A 12,849-nucleotide genomic window follows, 5' to 3' on the forward strand; every position below is an offset into this window, starting at 1 on the left:
CCGTTTCAAACCCCTTTGACAGACTGAAGGTTAAGATGTTCTGAATTAGATTTGAATTACAACCACTAAATGCTCCTGTCAGGGATAATTACGCCTGACACTGGCCATGTGCGTTCCACCGGCTGCGTCTTATAGCACGGCTTAAACAAAGGCACGCACCTAAAAGCATATCTCCTGAAAATCGCCAAACCTGTAATGCGTTTAATAAAGCGACATTTATCATCGAACGATCCCTGGGCCACATTTCATCCCGGGAGCTGTTGGTTGACCTGAAACGAGCCAGCAGCACATTCTTGTAGATTTAGTACCTGGAATTTGTGGTGTATCATGATTTATTCATTTCGCTTCATTTCAAGCGATAAAATTATCTGTACAGATCGTTATTGATATGCGTTTATTTTTTATTTATTTTAGTTATATATTGGAATAAAACAACCCCCCCTAAAAAAAAAAAGCATGGAAGGTTGGGTTCAAGACAGCTGCAGGGTGGGGAAAAGAGAGGAAGAAGTCTAGGAGGAGGGGATTCTTAAACAAGGGTTTTTTTCTAGCAAAATTAAAGAATGAAGAAATAAATTAAAATTCCTGCGTGCAAGGGTGAAAATAAACAGGGTGCCTCGAAGGGGCATTGAACAGCCTCCAGAAAGGGTCTCTGTTCTTTCTCAGAGCCGAGGTCCCCGGGATTGACTGCACTCCAGGTGTGAAAGGTTTCAACTCAGGCACAGGTCAGCCAATCAGCTTTTGTTGATTCTTAACAGTCCATACAGAGAGAAAACGAGGCAGTGGAAAAAGCACCAAAGTGTAGGGTGGAGGTATTTAATCTAGAGGGAGTTAGAGGTTATAACCATTAAGGCAAGTCAATTGTATGATTTGAATATGAAGAACTAAATGCAAAAGACACTTGAGCACAAGATTCGTATGTGCTTTTTGAACATGCCGTTCCATATTGAGTCCCAATTTGTTGTTATAATAACCTTCACTCTTCTGAGAAGATGTTCTACTAGATTTTAAAATCTGATGATCGGTCAGAGAGTAAAGTCAGGTGAGGAGGCCTGGGGTGCAATCAGGGTTCAAATTCACCCCAAAGGGTTGATGTCAGAACTCTATAGCAGGAGATCTTCCAATCTACATCATGGATATATTCATGGAGCTGGCTTTGTACACAGGAGCATTGTCATGCTGGAACAGGTTTGGTTCTCATAACTTTTGTTTGTCGGAAGAACCACGTATGGCTGGAAAAGTCAGTTGTCCCAATTCATCTGCCAGTATAGTGTACTTCATGAGTGGTATGACAATATCACAGATATTATGTTCCTCTGTTTGTTCTGAGGTGGTTTAATCCTCTCACACGATTTTCCGTGTCATGTCTATCGACATATTGTGTTTTTTTAATCCATTTATAGTTATATTTGAATGTTGTGGAAAAAATTAGATCAGTAGCCATTAAAATCGACGGTTTGCTTGCTTGTGAGTGGTGCAGTGAAAACGTGTGGAAACATTTCTCAGACTGATGATTGCTAAATGGTTTGAATTTCTTTCTTCATGGAATCCAGCATTATTTAGTCACTGGAGAAAAAAATTGCAGAAAGAAGTAATGAATCTTCTCAGGGAAACCTTGAAAAATGATCTGATGTGCAGAAATTATACAATCAATCCCTTCTGACTAATGAGAATTTGTAGGATTTTGGTGACTGGACCCACAATTGTGCAACCATTAAAGTCTAGTCTCGGATTAAAATCTTTCACTTATTGGGGTAAAACAAGTAATATATTGTGTTATTATTATTATTGTTTTATAACTGGTGGAATAATCAGTTCCTGGAAGTGTTCTCCGACTGATTCTGTGTCTTCTGAGTGCTTTAACAAGTCCAGCAACGCCTCATTACAGCTCACGTGGCTCGGCCTTCCGGCGATGGCCAATTCACAGCTCTGTAGGTACACACACACACACACCGGCTCTTCATAGCCTGGAGAATTAACTCACTGCTCTATTTATAGCTCTGCATTACACACCAAGTGCAAATGAGGTTTACTCAGTTGTCCACACACAGCAATAGCCCCAGGGGTCTTAACTCCTTCCAAACACCCTGAACAAAACTCTCGTTGAACTTAATGCGTGCTGCTTATTATCAAGGGTGGGATTAGACCAGATTTGGCCAGCTCTGAAATATGTATATATCATAGTTTTATTACTAGTTGCATGCCTGAGAAAATACACCACTCTACCCAAAAGCATGCTAAGGAAAAAAAAAAAAAACACAGTTCTGTCATATTGGGTTGTGAGGCCACAGCGGTACACAGCACTCCCGTCTGAAAAGCCCCAACATCTGAAACCGTTTAATTAGCTCTCCCCCAAATCATGCCCTCTGCTCCAAAGAGGCATTAAATAGCTCGACTGGGGAGTTTGTTGTGGTGCGTATGGAAAGGGTTTGGTCCGAGTCTCCTCTCGTCATCAGCTGTTTTGCGGCCTTAACCCAAAAAACGCTGCCCGTAAAGAAAGAAAGAAAGCAAGCAAGCAAGCAGGAACTCTTCAGAAAGGACTTGAAGCCTTTTAGAAATAATTGCATAAACAACCAGTCACCAGGTTAAAGGGATTACAGCATCGAACACACACTATACGGTTTCTTCAGGGGGGAAAAAAGGTAACGTTCTATAAAGTCAACCTGAACGCCAAGAAACGATGGCTGACTCAAACCTGTTTCAAACGGGATTTTGGAATTTATTTTTGTATTTTGAGCATTAGGAATGGTTATGTTTCAATTCATCCCAATAAGTTTGAGGTCAGAGCTCTACAGCAGGCCACTCAAGATTTTCCACTCCAACCCATGTACACCATATCTTCATAGACCTTTATAATGTTCTACAAATGTATACAAACTTCCTACAATGTCCCATATCTTCATAATGGCCTTTAAACCTACATACACATCCTATAATGTCCTGTATCTTCATAACACCCGATAAAGTGAACCTTAAAGCCAAGAAACACTGGCTGACTGAAGCCTGTTTTAATCCATGCTGAGCGTGGAAACGGGATTTTCCAAAAAATACAAATAAATAAGAATATGTGCGCTTTAGGAATTAGTTCCAGGTTGCCCAGAAGATTAAACTGTGCAGATACAGTTTTAATTTCGACTCGTGACGTTTCTCCTAATTCCATCCCTCAGTGTGACACCATACAGTACATAGATTCCGATTTCTATTTGGATGTATGTGAACCGTATACCGTTTCTTCGAACCAACATTCCGACCCGAACCGCTCTCATGCAATCGTGGCTATGACGGAAAAAAAAAAAAGAACGATGCTAGCCTAGCGAAAAAAGTGCTTTAATAGTACTGTAATGTTATCCAGTAGATTTGTTTTTCTTTCCCGCCCCCCTCCCGCACGCAGATAAAGCACGTGTCGCGTTAAGGCTCGCCGGCCAGCGGAGGCCGTGCGAGTGTGTGTATCCACGTCTAGACTGCAAATCGAGGTTGCCAAATCGAACCCAGGTTCGCAATCTGCTGGACGTGTTTTTATAACGGAGCGAAAAAACACAAAGCCGAAGTTAAATAGCAGATTATCATCGAGGTAGTGAAAGATCCTCGGGTATTTTGTCGCTGATTTTTGGTATTAAAGCTCGGCTTCAAAGTGCCTCATTACGCTAAGTCCCGATTTCATGGTCACAGCTGGCTTGTATTACCAATCACGCCGTCGCTGCACACCGAGGCAGCTGTGGATCCTCCGGAAGGACCGTGAGCGAAGTTGAGGTTTAATCTTCCACGTATCCATATCCGTGTCAGAGCAGCAAACGTGCCGCGCTCTGCCGAGGCGCCAAAGGCTCGTGGCCTGCTGTTCGGAAACGCGAGGTGAAAAAAATTATAATTTTTTTTTGCTGTTGAGCAAAACTCGACAAAATGTAGGGCGAAAATCATAAGAGCTATATATGACATCTTTTTCCAGTTGTTTGCAATAGACCAGGCTAGGCTCGGTCTGGGGGCGAGAATCCGATACGCCAGAGGCCGAAACGAAAATTTATCAATCCCTAATTCAAACAGACATTCAAATTGCTGGGGCTTAAAAAGTTGAAATGAAAAAATGATTTGATTCCATCGCTCTTTTAATAAATGCCCGTCTGATGGCCCAATCAAGCGCACCGTTTCGTCTCGAGTTACTCAATCGTCGAGGATATAAGAAGATGACTCAATAATTGCCGTTTTCTTATTTTTTTTTTTAAGACAAAACCGTCTAATCACCCATTGTGGTCAGAGTTTTGAAAGCTGGACGGGGCAGGAAAAGGGGGCGGTTTGGGTTACGATATTTTTTTATCTAATCAGAGCGACCGTTTGTTCGATCGCTACGCCGAGGAGACACGGCTAAGCAGAAACTCACAGGAATGAAACTGATCCCTTCAGGGCACTTAATCACTGATGGTGCAAATTTCTGTGGAAAAAAATTGAAATTGATTTATCTTTTAAGAGATGAACTTAGGGTCACATTCATACTCACGCACCTCCACTATCTCAGACTTTGCCGGTGACGCCATTCCCTGAGAATTTTTTTTATCCTGCTCATTGGAGGACAATAAAGATACTTGTGATGAGTCCTTCATAAACGATTTGTTCGTTTGGAACAAGTCTTTGATGTGACTCCAAAGAACGAGTAGTGATTCGGTCATTTTCGACTGGACGAGCATGAGCAAAGCAACAAAAAAACATTCTACGTAGGTTCTGTACAGGAAACAGAATTGAGTAGTTCATCTCTCGACTGAGTCCTCTGGTCCGAGTCTTTCGTCCTTTTTGTTGCGTGCCTCACATAAACACTGTGCAGTTATATATACATACAGAATTTTGTATTATCGTCCATGTTTGTGCATTTAGACGTCTCTGCTTATTGAACATTTTATTTAATTTCCGATCAAATGAACTAAATGACTCAAAAGAGTCATTCATTTTGGGGGGAACCGATTCAAAGAACCAATTCACTTAAAATGATCCCATCACTAAATGATACATGTATGGACGAAGGGTTATGGACACCTCAGCACAAGATTCCATGAAATGTCCATACATTACATTTCCATATTCACTCCCCGTTTTCTGTTCCACGTCTGTGAAGATCCACCAGACTTTTGGAGTGAGGTTGTGAAGATACCACAAAGTTGGAGGCAAACAATTGTCTAGGACATCTTTAGATGTGGTGGCGTAAAATTATTTTCCCTTTCACTTGAATTAGGAGACCCAAACCTGCTCCAGTATGACAATACCCCCGAAAGCCAGTTGCATGTGTTGGAGTGGAAGATCTCCTGCTATAGAGCTATAAACCCTGTTGAACACCTTTGGGATGAATGTGAACGCTGACTGCACCCCAGGCCTCCTCAACCTCACGTACATCAGGACCTGACTTTACTAACACCTTCCTTATTAACATACATTATAAGGACATAAGATTGGTCCTTATAATGTATATTGGATTTGTAATTCATTTTGCACAAAATTTCACTTCCTATGTTTTTGCTCTCTATTTTTCCTTTTTTTTTATGATAAATAAAAATCAAATCTCTCATCTTAACATCTGGAGCGAACAGACATCCAGATCGACAGAGTGCACTTCATTTTTCTTTTTCTTTTTTTTTTATCAATGTTCCTACGTTCCACTTCCTATTATTAAAAAAGCATTAAATGTCATTCAATCCAAATTCTTTTAGGAACAGCGAGAAATCTGCAAGCACTTATTTCTCAAGGACATCATGCTGCTGCATGTGTGTATGTGAATGCGAATGTGGGAATGTGAGATAGAGTCGTGGGACATGAAGGTGTGAGAACAGCTACGAGACACTTACGAGCTGTCTGGGTGGACCTGTCCATCCGCTGGAGGTTCACAGGGACACGAACACTGGACAGAAGGGGCGAGGTTACGACCGGGTGGAGATCGGGCCACGGCTGCGCAGCATCACCTCGCGATAAAAAAACACACCATTTCTGCTTATGCTCTGGGACTCAAACATGCAACAGTAATTGCCTTCAGACGATAGAGCACTGACTTCATGGCATTCGATTTGGGGGGTTTTCAAAAAGATGTTTCACTAGAATTTGTAAAGATTTGTGTCAAATTAATTCAGATTATATTAGCAATATTAGCATTTCTGGTAGATGCTAAACTGCATTCCGTTGCTGTGTACTACGGAAAACGACAACGAACAAATGACAGACGATTTTTGACGTTGCCGCGACATTTCAAAAAGCCGGTAAGTAAATAAACGCCAGGCATAAATGAAGCAGGTCGAAGCGATTTAGTGTGGATGAGCAACTTTTGGGAAACGATCGAAAACAAAAGTGTGGACGTGGGGCGTCTTCAGACGGAAAAACGCCGTTTTTAAATGTATCTGGATCAGTCTAGACGTAGCCAGACGTGTCTATCTATAGCAGGAGATCTACTCCAATCAATGTTAAGCATATCTTAATGGAGCTGGTTTTGTGCACAGGGGTATTGTCATGCTGGAACAGGTTTGAGTCTCATGTTTCAAGTGAAGGGAAAATTTTATGTTCCACATCCAAAGACATCATACACTTTTGTGTGCCTCCGACTTTGTGGTATAGTAGAGATGCAATACTTTCCTGCTACTCTGCCAAGAGGAAGTAATAAAAAATTGGACCCCAAGTGGTAATAAATAACCAATAACAGCGTTATTTAAAATAATAAATGAATTAATGCTCCTAGAACAACTGGTTTCTGTGAGGACATTTTGTCTGATTTTCTATTTTTTCAAAAATACATATGAATAAATTGCATCAAAAATGAAGTTAAACAACTCGATTTTGACACAATTTGTTCGAGGCAACTGTAATCTTCCCGTATCTGGTAGCTATATCATCCTAACGGCAACACGAGTCATAACTTCGGATGCCCCTGTTGATTGACTACATTTGACGTAAAACTGTTATTTCATTGCGTTCTTGTAATACGAAAACAGCCGGCCGACTAATGATATGCAGTTCAAACAGGAAAAAAAAGCGAGGGGAAAAAAAACGTTTTTCGGAACGCAAGCAAAACGTTTCCCCCCCCAAAAAAAGCATAAAACCCATTTGATGCAAACGAGGAAGACATGACCGTTCGCCTAGGCCTCTCTCATTATCGCCGCTTGGACACAGCAGGAGCTATTTAGTGACACCACTCAAGACTAAACCAATGTTATTGCACATGGAAATAAGCACGGGGCCCAAACCGGTTCTTTTAATTATTTCTGCATCTCTGCTCCTCGAGTCGACCCGCTGTTCGCCGAAACCCCCTGCGCCGAACCTCATTTCAATATTCCTCCGTTCACCCGAGCGCTTCATAAGCGAGAAGTGAACGGGAGACGCGAGAGCTCGAGACTATCCTTGATGACAAATCAAGCGCACCCGAGAGCTTGTTGAAAGGCCCGAACGTGGGTAATTACAGGCACATAAGACCTCCCGCCTCCTTCTCATTACTAATCAGGGCACGCGACAAGGGGTGGACTCTTTAGGGATTTTGGCGCGTGAAAACATTGCCATTCCATTTTGACATCCTTTAATAATCACAGAATAAAGGATTAGATCTGCATCCGCGTTCATTACCGACGTAACGTTTTTTTGTAAAATGCACGCGCGCTTCGTTTAATCGAGAAATCCTCGGACGGGGCCTCGGGAACGTGTCGACACAACGCTAGGCAAAATGTTGTGTATCAGCCTTAAAAAAAAAAGTACCCAAATAGCTAGGGAACGATGGCGCTCTCGTGTGCTCAAATCCCTTCACGCATAATGAGATGAGATCCATTAGCATAAGCCAATTGCTCCTAAATGAGGTGCTAAAGAAGAGGCAACAGCTCAGTTAACAAGCGACTTCCTAATTGTACGAGTGAAAAGACGGTCGGATTAAAGCGTGTTTATTCTCAGCGCTCCATTAACACTTTCTCCAGGGAGAATTAAACCACGGCCTGGCCCGACCTTTCACATTCACGCCCAGACTCAGCAAGCCTGAGGCTTAAAGCAGCTCCGAGACGTCACGCATGACAATGTGAGGACGCGTATTTGCCGCGTGCTTTTAGAACGCATCGATACACTGTGTTTTCACTAACACGCATAATCTGCTTTCTCCTAGCGAGCAGCTCAGCTCTTCTGTGTTCCGTGGTAGAGAGGAGGAGGACGCCTGTTCTGAGAGGGTCTTAAACCTGGAAGACTTTGAGATCAGATTATAAATCGATTGTAATGGAGAAAAGCGTCTGGCGGAAAACAATGAGAATAAAAGAAAGTAAGACAGAAAAGAGGAAAATATAGCTTACCGAAACACTTCCTTTAAAAAGTATTGGGACACCTGACTTTTCCAGCCACATCTGGTTCTTCCGACACACATAAGTTGGAGGACGTCAATGATTTCCAATTTCCCTGTTCACAATGGCAGCTACATGAAGATATACTTTACATGGCTTGGAGTGGAACACCTTTGGGATGAATGTGAATGCTGACTGCACCCCAGGCCTCCTCACCTTCTCACCTACATCAGTACCTGACTTTACTAACACCTTGCGGCTGAATGAGCACAAACCTCCAGAACGCCACTCCAAAATCTAGCGGAACATCTTTAAGAGTGGGAGGTATTAAACAGGGACGATGAGTACTAAACGGGGAACAGAATGTTTAAAAACACATACGAATCTTATGCTTAGGTGTCCACAAACTTTTGGCCTTAGTGTTTATAGGTTAGGTAAGGAAATCCCACCATCATGCGTAAAGTTTCTCCAGAACGTCCCAAAGATCCTCAATGGGGTTGAGGTCTGGACTCTGTGGTGTCCAATCCATGTGTGAAACTGATGTCTCATGCTCCCTGAACCCCTCTTTTACAGTTTGATCATCAGGGAAGAAAATACGTTTATTTAATATTAGCACCCCAATATCATTATTTCTCTACCAATAGACTTTAAAGGAGAAAAAAATGAGCCTTGAGTTTTCTGACAGACAGACAAATGAGAAAAATCAGTGTTGTGGGCACTGAACTAATCGAGTGAAGCTGCAGCGACGACCGCAGAACCCACGTCTTCAATGGAGAGCATGTTTGGCTGCACCTAATGCACATGCTGCTAAAGCAGGAACCACAGGGGAAAGAAACAGTCTGACTGATCGACTGACAGTGGGTCTGATTGCTGATTCAGACGTGTGCATGTGTGCGTCTGTGTGTGTGATCGCTATCTTCCCCGTACGCACAGGGGTTATTCTCCGGCCTGCCCTTAACACAGGGTGCACGGAGCTGGATCCAATTAGGCATGAGGAAGCCCAGACGCACTCCGTGCAGCTTGAAGGCCCATCAGTAAGGCTGCGCATTAATAACCCCGTTCCTGTTCTGGCCATTGTAACAGGCTGCCTGCGAACGCCCCGTAATCCTCGTGTGGAAAGAAACAAACGGCGACGAACAACAACGAAAGCAGGCAGGGAATGAAAAATGCCTGTTAGGCGTAATTTAGTTTGTCGCCTAAGCAGTGTATAAAACCGATTTTTTTTATTATGATTTGGACAAGTGCTGATTGAGATGTGGTTTATTTTGGGCCAGAGGTCAAAAAAAAAATTGGCAAAGCAGTACGAGTGTGGGAAAAAAAAAAAAACACAAAAAAAACCCAACGAGCCCCAACTGCATATTTATTTGTCATCGCTTTGTTTTTACAGCGCAAAGAATAAATGGCTCGAATGACGCGGCACGAGTCTGCACATTGTCAACACAGGTAATAAGTCACCGTTGCCCTTTTATTCCCACACTCCAGTCCAGAGCCGCCATTTGCATTCCGTATACATACATACATATACAAGCGTTTTTGGACATATGTATTTGTTTTAGTGGAATGAAATGTCCACTCTCTTGGGAAGATGTTCCACTGGATTTGCGAGTGTGTTTGTGGAGATTTGTGAAGATTGATTTAGCTGTTAGTAAAGTCAGGTAGTGATGTAGGTGATCTGAGGAGGCCTGGAGGTAAATCGGCGTTTACATTCATGCCAAAGGTCTTCAATAGGGTTGAGGGTCGGAGCGCTATAGCAAGAGATTTTCCACTCCAATCCTACAGAATTCCCTGGTAAAAGTTTGAGGAGAAACCACAAACGGAAAAAACTAAAAGAAAAAAGTCAGGTGTCCCGATACTTTTGTCCATAGAGTGTATATGGCAGCAGATATTTCTTCATAAGCCGTATTCCTTTCCTTTCCTTTGCCATTCCCTCCTTTTCTCAGTTTTATTTTCCTTTCCCTTTCTCCCTTTCTTTTCTTTTCTTTCCTTTTAAATCTCTCTTTTTTCTCCTTTCCCTTTTTGCCTTTCTTTTTCCTTCCCTTCCCTTTGTCTTTCCCATTTTTCTTTGCCTTTTTCCTTTCCTTTCCCTTCCCTTTTCCCCTTTCCTTTCTCCATCCCTTTCGAACCCTCTCCCTCCCTCGTTTTCCTATTAAACACATCTTCAACATGTCTGTCAGCAGGCCAACCATTTCTCCCCAAATCACCACAATGCCACGTATTAACCTGCACACACACACACACACACACACACACACACACACACATTGGCCGACCTCCTGATCCATCACAGGGAGAAATGACAGATTTCAACCCTCGCTGCATAAACTCACCGCGTAAATCACCAGCCGAGGGTTTCGAATCGTACATTTAACATAATGACCACTTTTAGCGTTGCATCAATCAGCATTGTTTTTTTCAGTTTAAATCCCCCGCTCTTGCGTTAGCACCAGAACGCTTGCACAGCTGACATGAGGTAATTTCTCACCTCACGAGTCCCGTACAAGCCACTCTTATTTTCCATCTCATGCAAAAAAAAGGCCCAACGACACCAGGAGAGCGAGAACCAAATTGGATACATGCGAAACCATAAAAGAAGTGGCTTTCTGAGGGCGTACAAACGAACACACACACAGTGTGTGTATGCACGGCAATGCAAAAAGCGGAGGAGAGGGTGATTAAAACGCAGCGAGTTTAAAGCCCAGGCTCGGAACGCTTGTAAAGTTCTCGCTCTGCTCTCGGGTAGAAAAACACTGAGGTCATCGGCGTACGTTAGCTCGCTCGCTCGCCCAAATGCTGCCGTAAAACCTGACCCTTGACCCCCGGGGCTGCCATGCCGATTATTATTATGGTCTGTAGTATAATAAATCTGATATCAAACAGCAATACATCACAACAATTCCACACATTTGATTAAATCGGAGAAATACAACAGAAAAAGGACGATAAGTCATTTTTTTGTACCAGACGTTTCCAGCTATGAGGTGGTTTAAAATTTTGTGAATTATTTATAAACATTTCCACACCATCACCCTGAAAATAGTCCCCTTGCACAACAATAGTGTTCCTGCCACTTCTGGAATGTGTCCTGCTAAACCTGGTGAGAAGGTTCAGTGCGGAGGTGAGATCATGTAGATTGTTCTCCGACAATCATTATGCACAAGTCGCTGAATGGTTTTCGGGGGTTGAGCTCGTTGAAGGTCTTCCAGTGGTTCTTTGATCTTGAAGCCTCTCAAAACGCCTTGAACAACTATGCCAATGTCAACGCCTATGTCAACGTATGTCGTATCGAACATCTCCGTTGCAGATTTGCCAGTTTCACGCCGAACTTCATATTCGCTCTTCGTTCTAACTTGTCGTCCGTGATGAAATCGCAGCCCTCCGTAACCCACATGGTCAGAACAGCACCAGTTAGTGCCATTACTCTCCAATTGTTTTGACACCATCTCGTACACAGGTCTTCAGATTGTATAGAATGCAATGGCATGACATGGCAATGCCCCCGTGCACAAAGCCAGCTCCATGAAGATCTTCTGCTACAGATCTATAAACCCTATCGAACCCCCAGCCCTTCTCACGTCACCTACATCAGGACTTGATTTCAATAAAGCCCGTGGTTGATTGAATCGCACACACGTCAAACGAACAAGCACACAAAAATCTAGTGGAACATCTTCCTAGAAGAGTGGAGCTCATTCTAATAGCAAATAGGGACTAAATATGTATATATACACACAAACTTATGTTTGGGTATCCACAAACCTTTGTATATGTAACGTAAATCAACGTAAATAATCAAAAGACAAAGGAGCAGTGGTAAATCTAGGATCTCTCAAAGACAGTTATGGTATTTGGTGCTCACTGTTATGCAGAGTGATTTACAACTGTCTCGCAAGGGCCCCTGCTAGGATCAGATGTCCAATCAATGAGATACCGTGATTCAAAAGACGCTGGAGGCATGCCGCCCTTGTACCCCAAAAGATACTGGAACCAGTTGAGCAGTGGTAAAGGATCGGAGGGATTGTGGTGCTGTCAGGCAGTGGCTGCTGGTCAGTTTTTTGGCTTTGCAGTTAAGCATCAGCGGCTGCATTCCTCACTGGATCAGGTGCAGTTTCAGAGGCAGAGCTTCCGTGCAATAATCGAGTTTTGAGGTGATAAGGGACTGAATGCACCCGAGTATCCTGTGTGGAATCACCATTAGCATTTTACATACAGCGACTGAAGGTGTGGTCCGAGCTGTCTGTAGAAATCACAAGATCTTCACTTGGAGATAAAGCACCTGCTAGGAAGAGAAGTTCAGTGGAATTAGGTTTAATCTGATAAACTGCCATTCAGATATTTTCTTCCCACCAGGGGGTGGAATGAGCGCACCCTAGATGTCCAAAACCATGGGTGAAGACCTAGTTCCTCCTGAAACACTTGATCTAAAACTTATTTTCCCTGTTTGTTTTATGCGTATTTAAAAAAATAACATACATTATATATACAAAAAAAAAAAAAATTGCTATTTTTTTGGTCTTCTTTCGGCTTCTCCCATGGTTGCCATAGCCTCCATAACCCCCTTTGTCCTCTACATCTGCTAATTGTT

This window comes from Silurus meridionalis, chromosome 8 (assembly GCF_014805685.1).
Source record: "Silurus meridionalis isolate SWU-2019-XX chromosome 8, ASM1480568v1, whole genome shotgun sequence".
In the NCBI taxonomy this organism is placed as follows: domain Eukaryota; kingdom Metazoa; phylum Chordata; class Actinopteri; order Siluriformes; family Siluridae; genus Silurus; species Silurus meridionalis.